Raw genomic sequence first — 11,482 nt, 5'->3', positions numbered from 1 at the left:
TGAGGAATTAATGGTGACATAACTAAATAGTAATAAAATAGTAGCAGGAAGTGTCTACAGCTCTTGAGCACTTGCGTATCCTGCTTCTTCTGGCCTTCAGGGACTCTAATGTTGGTCCCAACCTTCAAGTGTGGTCACCACAGCATCCAAGCTACTTGTTCATGGACTCCGCACAATGGTAGGAAACAGATCGCATATGTCCGAGCCATGACTCAGACTCTGCCCAGATGACTAGTTCACGGCCCTCCCCCTGCACCGTGCACCGGATTAAACAATGTTTTACCAGAATATAAAGCTACCAAACAAGCAACCCTGGACATGGTAGTAGACGTGTCTACAAGACCTGCGGAGCGTCCCTGGGAGCTTAAAGGGCTATTCCATTCAAACATAATTTTTGATATGTTGCTGCCCATGGTGAGACTAACAATTCCTTCCATATTATCTATTCAGTCTCCTTCCCCCAGTTCTCAGCTGCTGCTTTCTGTTGAAGACATAAAAATGTGTGAGTCTTTCTCTCTGTCTCCCCCTCCCCCCTCCCTTCTGAGACAGCTGATGTAAACAAGTACCTGACTGGCTTTATCTGCAACTTTGTAGCTTCTTTGTAATGCTGGGAGGAGTAATCACAGTGAGCTGATCAGCAACTTGACCTCAGATTATCCCTCCCAGCATTACAAAGAAGCTACAATGTTGCAGATACAGCCAGTCAGGGACTAGTTTACATCAGCTGTCTCGGAAAGGAGGGGAGAGGAGGTGAAGAGGGAGAGAAAAGATCACAGCTGTATATGCATGTATATAGGATAGCACTGATGTCATGTCTATTACTGGGTAATCTATGGATGAAGGTGCTATACTGCGTTTTGGTCATTAGATGTCTCTTCTATAGCGAGCACATACTGAAGGATGCTGCAGGGATAGTTCACCATTTTTTTCCCTTTCAAATCAACTGGTTCCTGGAGGTCACAGAGTTTTGTAATTTACTTCTATTAAAAAATATCAAATCTTCCAGTACTTTTCATCTGCTGTATGTCCTGCAGGAAGTGTTGTATTCTCTCCAGTCTGTCACAGTGCTCTCTGCTGCCCCCTCTGTCCATGTCAGGAACTGTCCAGAGCAGGAGTAAATCCCTTTAGAAAACCTTTTCTGCCCTCCAAACTCCATTTCCTGCAGGACATACATCAGCTGATAAGTACTGGAAGACTTGAGATTTTATTAATAGTAAATTACAAATCTCTGGCACTTGCAGGGGCCACTTGATTTGAAAGAAAAACCTTTAAGCATACATGTGACAGTCTGTAGGTGCTTGAGGGGACGTTTGTCACCCACCTCCCTGTCTCTGAGCCTATCACAGCCCTGTAAAAGTTCCCTTCAGTTCTGACCAGTGCCAGTATACCACAGAGGCTGCTCCTCTGAGGAGTCGATACTTCTGAGTTTCTATTTTCCTCAAGTTCCTCAAAGCCCGGCTATGGCCTGCTAAATCTCTCAGAGGGGAGGGAACCCGATGTGTCCATGCTGATTGTCACCCTCTGTGCACCTGACCAGCATTAATGGATCATTCATAGACGTGAGTTATAGAAACATAGAAGTCCACTTGGTCCATCTAGTCCGCCCTTGTAGGGTTTCTTTTCTTGTTATTACTGTAGATAGATATATCCTATATCAGCTTCATTTTCCCTACAATCATGCATAACAGGACGACCTATCTGTGTGTACAGGTACTGACCGGACAACATAGAGTCCATAGTCATAAAGTGTCACCCTCAATTATAGCAATGTGTAGTACAGAGGGGCCCATGGTAAAAATCTAAATGATGGCGGCTTCTGCTCTTGATCTCTACTTTGTCTTCTGATGTTGACACTCACCTTTGTATACATATCTTACCAATGATTCTGTACGTTATATGGGGCCTCACTGCTTTGACATATGGCTTTGGATCTCATACGACATTTCTTCTGCAAATAAGTAATCTCTAGCCCGACAATCAAACCACTTGATATGCGTGTTTTGGCACTGTCCTAGCAACTTCCTAAGGCTCCACTGAGGAAGGCGCTAGTACAGCGCCAAAACGCGTCGTTCGGTTTTATGCGTGTGGATAAACGTCCAGAAATATATGTTCAGTATCCAGATTGTGAAGGATGATATCTGCCTAAGACCACAAGCCAGGTTGTGGACAGGATCCCAATGCTACATGTGATCGGATCAATAGTGTTGTGTCCGTTCTTTGCACAACACAGTCAGGTTAGTCTAACTGACATCTGCTCTCATGATTATTCACACTGCACCTGCTACACTATATTAGCGCCCCTTTGTGTATGTGTTTGTCACCCCTTTTCTGCTTATAAGTGCGGCTGCCGCTATCCTGGCTATCATCAGAAGTATCCTGGACGGACATCTACGAGAGGGTCAAAGGTGAAGACAAAAGGGGCAGGGCCGTCTTACCCATTGGGCATGGTAGGCGGCTGCCCGGGGGCCCTTGCGTCCTAGGGGGCCCCTGCCCGCTGTCACAGCGGGCAGGGGCCCCCTAGGACGCAAGGGTCCCCAGGCTGCCGCCTCCCATGCCCAATGGGTAAGACGGCCCTGCGTGCGCCCCCTTCCCCTTCTCTTGCGACCGCAAGCACTTTCTTGCTTGCGATCGCAAGAGAAAATCCGGCCCCGGCTGATGCGTCGCTCCCTGGGGGATTCTCCGGGAGCGCACGCATCAGGAACCTCAGTGCGCGTCGCTGGGGCTTCCTGTACCGGAAGTCCCGGCCTGGGCGCACACTGAGCTTCCGGATGTGTGCGCTCCCTGAGAATCCCCCAGGGAGCGATGCATCAGCCGGGGCAGAAGAGGAGAGGAAGCAGCGACGGGGGAGCGCTGGTAGGTGAGTTGGGTGTTTGTTTTTTTTTATCTGCTGTGCAGGGAGCCATCTTTAAGGGGGGAATACGGGGGAGCCATCTATAGGGAGGGATACAGGGGGAGCCATCTATAAGGGGGGAATACGGGGGAGCCATCTATAGGGGGGGATACAGGGGGGGAGCCATCTATAGGGGATACAGGGGGGAGCCATCTATAGGGGGGGGATACAGGGGGGAGCCATCTATAAGGGGGTGATACAGGGGGAGCCATCTATAGGGGGGATACAGGGGGGAGCCATCTATAGGGGGGGATAAAGGGGAAGCCATCTATAAGGGGGGAATACGGGGGAGCCATCCATAGGGGGGATACAGGGGGGAGCCATCTATAGGGGGGGAATAAGGGGGAGCCATCTATAGGGGGGATACAGGGGGAGCCATCTATAGGGGGGGATACAGGGGGGAGCCATCTATAGGGGGGGATACAGGGGGAGCCATCTATAAGGGGGGAATACGGGGGAGCCATCTATAGGGGGGGATACAGGGGGAGCCATCTATAAGGGGGGAATACGGGGGCGCCATCTATAGGGGGGGATACAGGGGGAGCCATCTATAGGGGGGGATACAGGGGGAGCCATCTATAGGGGGGATACAGGGGGGAGCCATCTATAGGGGGAATACAGGGGGGAGCCATCTATAGGGGGGGATACAGGGGGGAGCCATCTATAGGGGGGGATACAGGGGGGAGCCATCTATAGGGGGGGATACAGGGGGGAGCCATCTATAGGGGGGGATACAGGGGGGAGCCATCTATAGGGGGGATACAGGGGGGAGCCATCTATAAGGGGGGGATACAGGGGGGAGCCATCTATAGGGGGGATACAGGGGGGAGCCATCTAGGGGGGGATACAGGGGGGAGCCATCTATAGGGGGGATACAGGGGGGAGCCATCTATACGAGAGGGGGGGGATACAGGGGGGAGCCATCTATAGGGGGGGGGATACAGGGGGGAGCCATCTATACAAGGGGGGGATACAGGGGGGAGCCATCTATAAGGGGGGATACAGGTGGGAGCCATCTATATTAGGGGGGGATACAGGGGGGAGCCATCTATAGGGGGGGGATACAGGGGGGAGCCATCTATACAAGGGGGGGGTAACAGGGGGGAGCCATCTATAAGGGGGGAATACGAGGGAGCCATCTATAAGGGGGTAATACAGGGGGAGCTATCTATAAGGGGCCAATACAGATGTGCAGTGTGTAGAGAGATGAGGATGGTGACAGAGTGTGGAGCCTAATATGTCTGTCTGGCAGATTCTGTGGATTCGTGGCTCGGAGAAGTTCTCATAACGGCACTGGGCAAATGGAAAAGAAGATGAAAAGGGAAGAACTCCGATCAGAGAAGACGTCTCATGTGAGTCACTTGATGTATCTGCACTGTAATGTATATGGTGTACAGAACCTGTGTAGAGCTGGGTACCTCTATATGACTGGATGAGGTGATAGTGATCTGTGTACAGTGGATTAGTCAGTAGCAGCGGTGGTGTTAGTCAGTATGCGGTGGTAATATTTGTTGCTTGTTATCTGGCATATATATAGAGAAGGGCAAAACAACATGTCTCATATAGACAGAGGAGCAACAACATGACTATTATATTATATATGAACCATGTTGTTTCCCTGTATTCTGTATATATGAGACATGTTGCACTGGTGTGACAATAAACCCTGCAGATTGCTGTTGGAAGTGCTGTCTCCATTGCGTTTTTTGGATACTTTGAAGCCAACCTGGTCTGGTTTGGTGCGGCACGCACGCACGGTTATTTTTTGTTTTTGCGCTGCTGAAAGACTGTATTGTGAATTAAAGTTTGTTAACAATAATTAGTATTTTTTATTGTACGTAATTGTACTGGCTAGGGGCGGGGTTGCAAAGATGGGGGGGGGGTTTGATGGCGGCGGCCGCGGGGGGTGGGGCCCAATTCGCACCTCTGCCCAGGGGCCCATAATGCTGTTAAGACGGCCCTGAAAAGGGGGTCTGACACAGGACTGGGAGAACCCCTTCTCTGTATACTACCCTGATACATAAATGAGCACACGGAGCCTGGTTACTCACAGATGTGTCTATTAAAGCAACACAGTCAATTCTTCTATCGTTCAAGTACAAAGGTTATTACAACTGTATATACATAAAACCAGTGGGCACCGCTATGATTAAGGGAGTGCTAAACCAATGCATATAAATTACACAAATATATTTTACTAAGATTATATTTTTTCTTTTTTTTTTTTTTTTTTTTTCCATTATTTATATTTCACATTGGGTTTTTCTGGCATATGGACCACATTTCTTTAGGGGTCTAGTTTAATAATTATTATTTTGTTTTGGTATGGATTATTGTTGCATACACGATTCTTCTGGGCCTTGGGTGAGGGGGTGGTTGTCCTTAGACATGTGCAGATTCAGAGTTGGCTATTCTGGGCTGCACATTCATCCCTTCACGCAGGTCCAGACGATTTTTACAATATAATCTTAATTATATTTTCCTTTTTTTGTTTTTATATTTCACTGGTATTTACATACACAACATTCATATATATTTTTCTAGCAATATTTTTCTAGCACTATTTTGGATTTTCAGGTTATATATATGAGTAATATGGATTTTTCCTCTCCCCTGTGACACCACTGGTCATATATCTGAGTAGTATGGAAGCTTTCCTTTTTCTTGGGGCACTATTGGTCGCTATTCATATCTAGCGTCTTTTTATATAGCTCTAGTACATAATATAGTGGAGCGTTTTGATACTCTATACAGCTCACTATTATTCTAACTTGCCTCTCACCATTTTTTCATTTTTTTGTTGTTGTCACTGATACTAATTGGTATCTATTATATAACATTGTTGCTTCTTATGAATACCATACATATCTGAGCTTCTTGTCACATTGTGCCAGTATGTTTGGCTCATTACTTATTGCGACTGCTTTAACTCGCCGCTATTTACATTTTCTATCTATTCGCCGCTATTCATACTCAGTACTCTGTATGTGGCAGTTACACTGTATTTATCGTGCGGCAATTGTCGGCATTTGACGTATAGTATCTATTATTTTCTATGAATACCATACATATTTGAGCATCCTGACACATCGTGCCAGTATGATTGGCTCATTACTAATTGTGATTCTCTACTACCTATCTTTATTCTCCGCTATTTACATCTAGCGTCTTCTATGCGGTAGCCATATGATTTATCTTTAACATGTTAGAGTCCTTCAATTCACTATTATTGGATCTCAATACCTGCCCTTGTCGGGTTGTAAATAGGTATATAGGTCTATGCTCCATACTTTTTAGTTTTATGGATTAGGTTTGATATTGTAACATCTATACTAATCCGCCGACTTATCTTGATTTAGACGTTATTGTCAGACGCCGTTGTGATGAGGATGATCCATATGGGGCCACATATTGTTAGGCGCCGCTGTGATAAGGATGATTTATATGGGCCGCATATTGTTAGGGGTCGCTCTGATGGGAATGATCCATATGGGGCCACATATTGCTAGGCGCCGCTATAATGAGGATAATCCATATGGGTAAATATACCACACCATTTTGATGAACCGTTGTTGCAATACGAACTATTGCTATTAATTGGTAGTTGTACGACATAAAGTGGTCATAGTCATATGATTATATATCATTATTACCTGGCTACCGCAATTACGTGGGTGTATATTGATAGTGCACTATATTGGCTATAAGTTTATGATCTCATTTTTTCATCAGTTTTTTCATTAGTTTTTTTATTAGTGTATTTCTATTTGCGGTTGTGACTGCAATGATATTTCCCACGCAATAGATGTTGATCTGAACCCACGGAACTAGCAGCTATCATACTGCAGCTTCTATGTGACAATTTGCTATGATCAATATTATAGTTCTTGATAGGCTCACACACATATGGATATATAATGCGATCGCCCATCCCTTTACAAGCATCCTTCTCAGTGATGCTTAGCATTACTGCAATCTACGCAAGCGCGATTGTCTTAGGAGAACAACGATTCTACCCATATGAAATGTGCGCATGCGCGAGCCCTCCAAAATGGCGCCGTTTTCTATCTACAGCCCCGGTAGCCATGTTTTTGTAGCTCTAATAGGATTACTATTCTTATTTTAGATCTATTGCGCATGCGCAGCTTTTCCAAGATGGCGCCCGCTATTGTTAGACGCCGGATTCTCCTGCACATGGTATGTTTATGACATCCTATCTTTATTGCGCGTGCGCAGCCTTTCCAAGATGGCGCCCACTATTGCCGGACGCCAGATTCTCCTGCACATGGTATGTTATGATATCTCATTAAGATTGTAATTGCCCTCACATGTTTGAGATATATATATAGTATGCCCCCCACTCTATCATTCATATCCCTGAGGAAGCCGCTGGGCGGCGGAACGCGTGGGGTTACTCTTTCCCACCTGACCCGTTTTTCATATGTTTCTAGGACTGACATGGTGACCCTTTTTTATTGTTCCACCTCATATGTATATCATTGTGATGTTGTTATAGGGTACATGTTATAAGGACTCTGCTTAGGCAGTTTGGCTATACTTTGATATTGTTTGCACAGTCCTGGGTCAGGGTGGTTGAATAGTCCTTGCTGGTATACCGGCCGGACTTATGTGGACTTTTTAATTGTTTTTATGCAGAGTGGTTTTGGGGTTTGTCTCCCTTTTTGCCATACTCCTGCTTTGTCTATTTAGTGTTATTTTTGTATCTGTGTCTATATTACAATAAAGTATTTTTGTGATGTGCTACCTATTTGTGCATATGCTTTTTGTTCTTTTTGGTCAAAGGTTATTACAAGGCATCCGCCATCTCTTCTTACATCACAGTGGTAGCGGCAGAATAAGAAATATACACTCACCGGCCACTTTATTAGGTACACCTGTCCAACTGCACGTTACCACTTAATTTCTAATCAGCCAATCACATGGCGGCAACTCAGTGCATTTAGGCATGTAGACATGGTCAAGACAATCTCCTGCAGTTCAAACCGAGCATCAGTATGGGGAAGAAAGGTGATTTGAGGGCCTTTGAACGTGGCATGGTTGTTGGTGCCAGAAGGGCTGGTCTGAGTATTTCAGAAACTGCTGATCTACTGGGATTTTCACGCACAACCATCTCTAGGGTTTACAGAGAATGGTCCGAAAAAGAAAAAACATCCAGTGAGCGGCAGTTCTGTGGGCGGAAATGCCTTGTTGATGCCAAAGGTCAGAGGAGAATGGGCAGACTGGTTCGAGCTGATAGAAAGGCAACAGTGACTCAAATAGCCAACCGTTACAACCAAGGTAGGCAGAAGAGCATCTCTGAACGCACAGTACGGCCAACTTTGAGGCAGATGGGCTACAGCAGCAGAAGACCACACCGGGGGCCACTCCTTTCAGCTAAGAACAGGAAACTGAGGCTACAATTTGCACAAGCTCATCGAAATTGGACAGTATAAGATTGGAAAAACGTTGCCTGGTCTGATGAGTCTCGATTTCTGCTGCGACATTCGGATGGTAGGGTCAGAATTTGGCGTCAACAACATGAAAGCATGGATCCATCCTGCCTTGTATCAACGGTTCAGGCTGGTGGTGGTGTCATGGTGTGGGGAATATTTTCTTGGCACTCTTTGGGCCCCTTGGTACCAATTGAGCATGGTTGCAACCCCACAGCCTACCTGAGTATTGTTGCTGACCATGTCCATCCCTTTATGACCACAATGTACCCAACATCTGATGGCTACTTTCAGCAGGATAATGCGCCGTGTCATAAAGCTAGAATCATCTCAGACTGGTTTCTTGAACATGACAATGAGTTCACTGTACTCCAATGGCCTCCACAGTCACCAGATCTCAATCCAATAGAGCATCTTTGGGATGTGGTGGAACGGGAGATTGGCATCATGGATGTGCAGCCGACAAATCTGCGGCAACTGTGTGATGCCATCATGTCAATATGGACCAAAATCTCTGAGGAAGCTTCCAGCACCTTGTTGTATCTATGCCACGAAGAATTGAGGCAGTTCTGAAAGCAAAAGGGGGTCCAACCCGTTACTAGCATGGTGTACCGAATAAAGTGGCCGGTGAGTGTAGATGTACAGTAAATAAACATATGAACAGAATACAGAACACTAGATATGTAACCATATGCAGCATCTTACTGTGCTTGCCAGCGACATTGATTTACTTTCTATGGAGTTCATATAAGGACGAGAAGTTAGCTACTTCATTTCTCCTGATATTAAAGGGGAATTCCACTCAAAAATAACTTTTGATATGTTGCTGCCCATGGTGAGATTAACAATTCCTTCCATACTTGTTATTATCTATTCAGTCTCCTTCCTCCAGTTCTCAGCTGCTGCTTTCTGCTGAAAACACAAAAATCTGTGTGAGCTTTTCTCTCCGTCTCCCCCTCCTTCCCCCTCCCTTGTCAGATGGCTGATGATTTTTTTTTTTTTTTTTAAGCGATTGTACCATCACCATCACTGATTTTTTCTTTGCAGTACCTACTCGGTGCCAGAGCGGAGACCCCGCTGGCGTGGTCCTTTTTTTCAAAATGCCGCCCGGTTCCTGCATTTGCTTGTGTACCGGCACAACTCGGAGCACTGGGGGCAGACCCTCTGAATCCCCCCCGTGTGTTGATATCCATTCCCCTCCTTGACACATCTCCATTACATTAAAGCAGGGTGCCAGGTGCTATTTTGAAAAAAAGGACCGTGGAAAAATTTTTTTAAAAAATCAGTGATGGTGATGGTACATTCGCTTTAAACTAAAACTATTTTACTTTTCCCATGGGTTCCCTGGAAAGACAGTGATTCTGCTAAACTAGAATGGAAGGAACATCATAATATCCCTTAACAAAGCAACCTCTACACAAATCCCATAGACACAGCGGAAAAAGTTGTCCAAGAGAAGAAATAAGAAGAAAAGTTACTTTAATGACAAGGAAATCAATTTGGTAAAGAAAGACAGACTCTACATCAGAGAGAGAAGAACATAGACCGCCGCCATGTTACAGCTCAACGGAGAGGAACGACTCAGCCCAAAGTTACTTAGTAAAAAACAATCTAGAGCCATATTATGGATAAAAAACTAAGCAAAGCTGAAAAAGCTTCGGCAGTGAACAGCAAAATGATATACGCACAATTGGCAATAACAAAAATATACTGAAATAATACAATGTACTCTAAAAGTAATGCAACGAGTCAAGATTCTCATATATAAAAAGTCCCTGGGGGATGTATGGAGGGATCATGGTAAATCATGGAGTATGGAGGGATCATGGTAAATCATGGAGTATGGAGGGATCATGGTAAATCATGGAGTATGGAGGGATCATGGTAAATCATGGAGTATGGAGGGATCATGGTAAATCATGGAGTATGGAGGGGTCATGGTAAATCATGGAGTATGGAGGGGTCATGGTAAATCATGGAGTATGGAGGGATCATGGTAAATCATGGCGTATGGAGGGATCATGGTAAATCATGGAGTATGGAGGGATCATGGTAAATCATAGAGTATGGAGGGATCATGGTAAATCATGGAGTATGGAGGGGTCATAGTAAATCATGGAGTATGGAGGGGTCATGGTAAATCATGGAGTATGGAGGGGTCATGGTAAATCATGGAGTATGGAGGGGTCATGGTAAATCATGGAGTATGGAGGGACCATGGTAAATCATGGAGTAAGGAGGGGTCATGGTAAATCATTTAGTATGGAGGGATCATGGTAAATCATGGAGTATGGAGGGGTCATGGTAAATCATGGAGTATGGAGGGATCATGGTAAATCATAGCGTATGGAGGGATCATGGTAAATCATGGAATATGGAGGGACCATGGTAAATCATGGAGTATGGAGGGATCATGGTAAATCATGGAGTATGGAGGGATCATGGTAAATCATGGAGTATGGAGGGGTCATGGTAAATCATGGAGTATGGAGGGATCATGGTAAATCATGGCGTATGGAGGGATCATGGTAAATCATGGAGTATGGAGGGACCATGGTAAATCATGGAGTAAGGAGGGGTCATGGTAAATCATTTAGTATGGAGGGATCATGGTAAATCATGGAGTATGGAGGGGTCATGGTAAATCATGGAGTATGGAGGGATCATGGTAAATCATAGCGTATGGAGGGATCATGGTAAATCATGGAGTATGGAGGGACCATGGTAAATCATGGAGTATGGAGGGATCATGGTAAATCATGGAGTATGGAGGGATCATGGTAAATCATGGAGTATGGAGGGGTCATGGTAAATCATGGAGTATGGAGGGATCATGGTAAATCATGGCGTATGGAGGGATCATGGTAAATCATGGAGTATGGAGGGGTCATGGTAAATCATGGAGTATGGAGGGATCATGGTAAATCATGGAGTATGGAGGGATCATGGAGTATGGAGGGATCATGGAGTATGGAGGGGTCAGGGTAAATCATGGAGTATGGAGGGATCATGGAGTATGGAGCGATCATGGTAAATCATGGAGTATGGAGGGATCATGGTAAATCATGGAGTATGGAGGGGTCATGGTAAATCATGGAGTATGGAGGGACCATGGTAAATCATGGAGTAAGGAGGGGTCATG

The sequence above is a fragment of the Dendropsophus ebraccatus genome, chromosome 6 (genome assembly GCF_027789765.1).
Source record: "Dendropsophus ebraccatus isolate aDenEbr1 chromosome 6, aDenEbr1.pat, whole genome shotgun sequence".
Taxonomy (NCBI): Eukaryota; Metazoa; Chordata; class Amphibia; order Anura; family Hylidae; genus Dendropsophus; species Dendropsophus ebraccatus.
Note: the sequence above shows the minus strand (reverse complement) of the source record.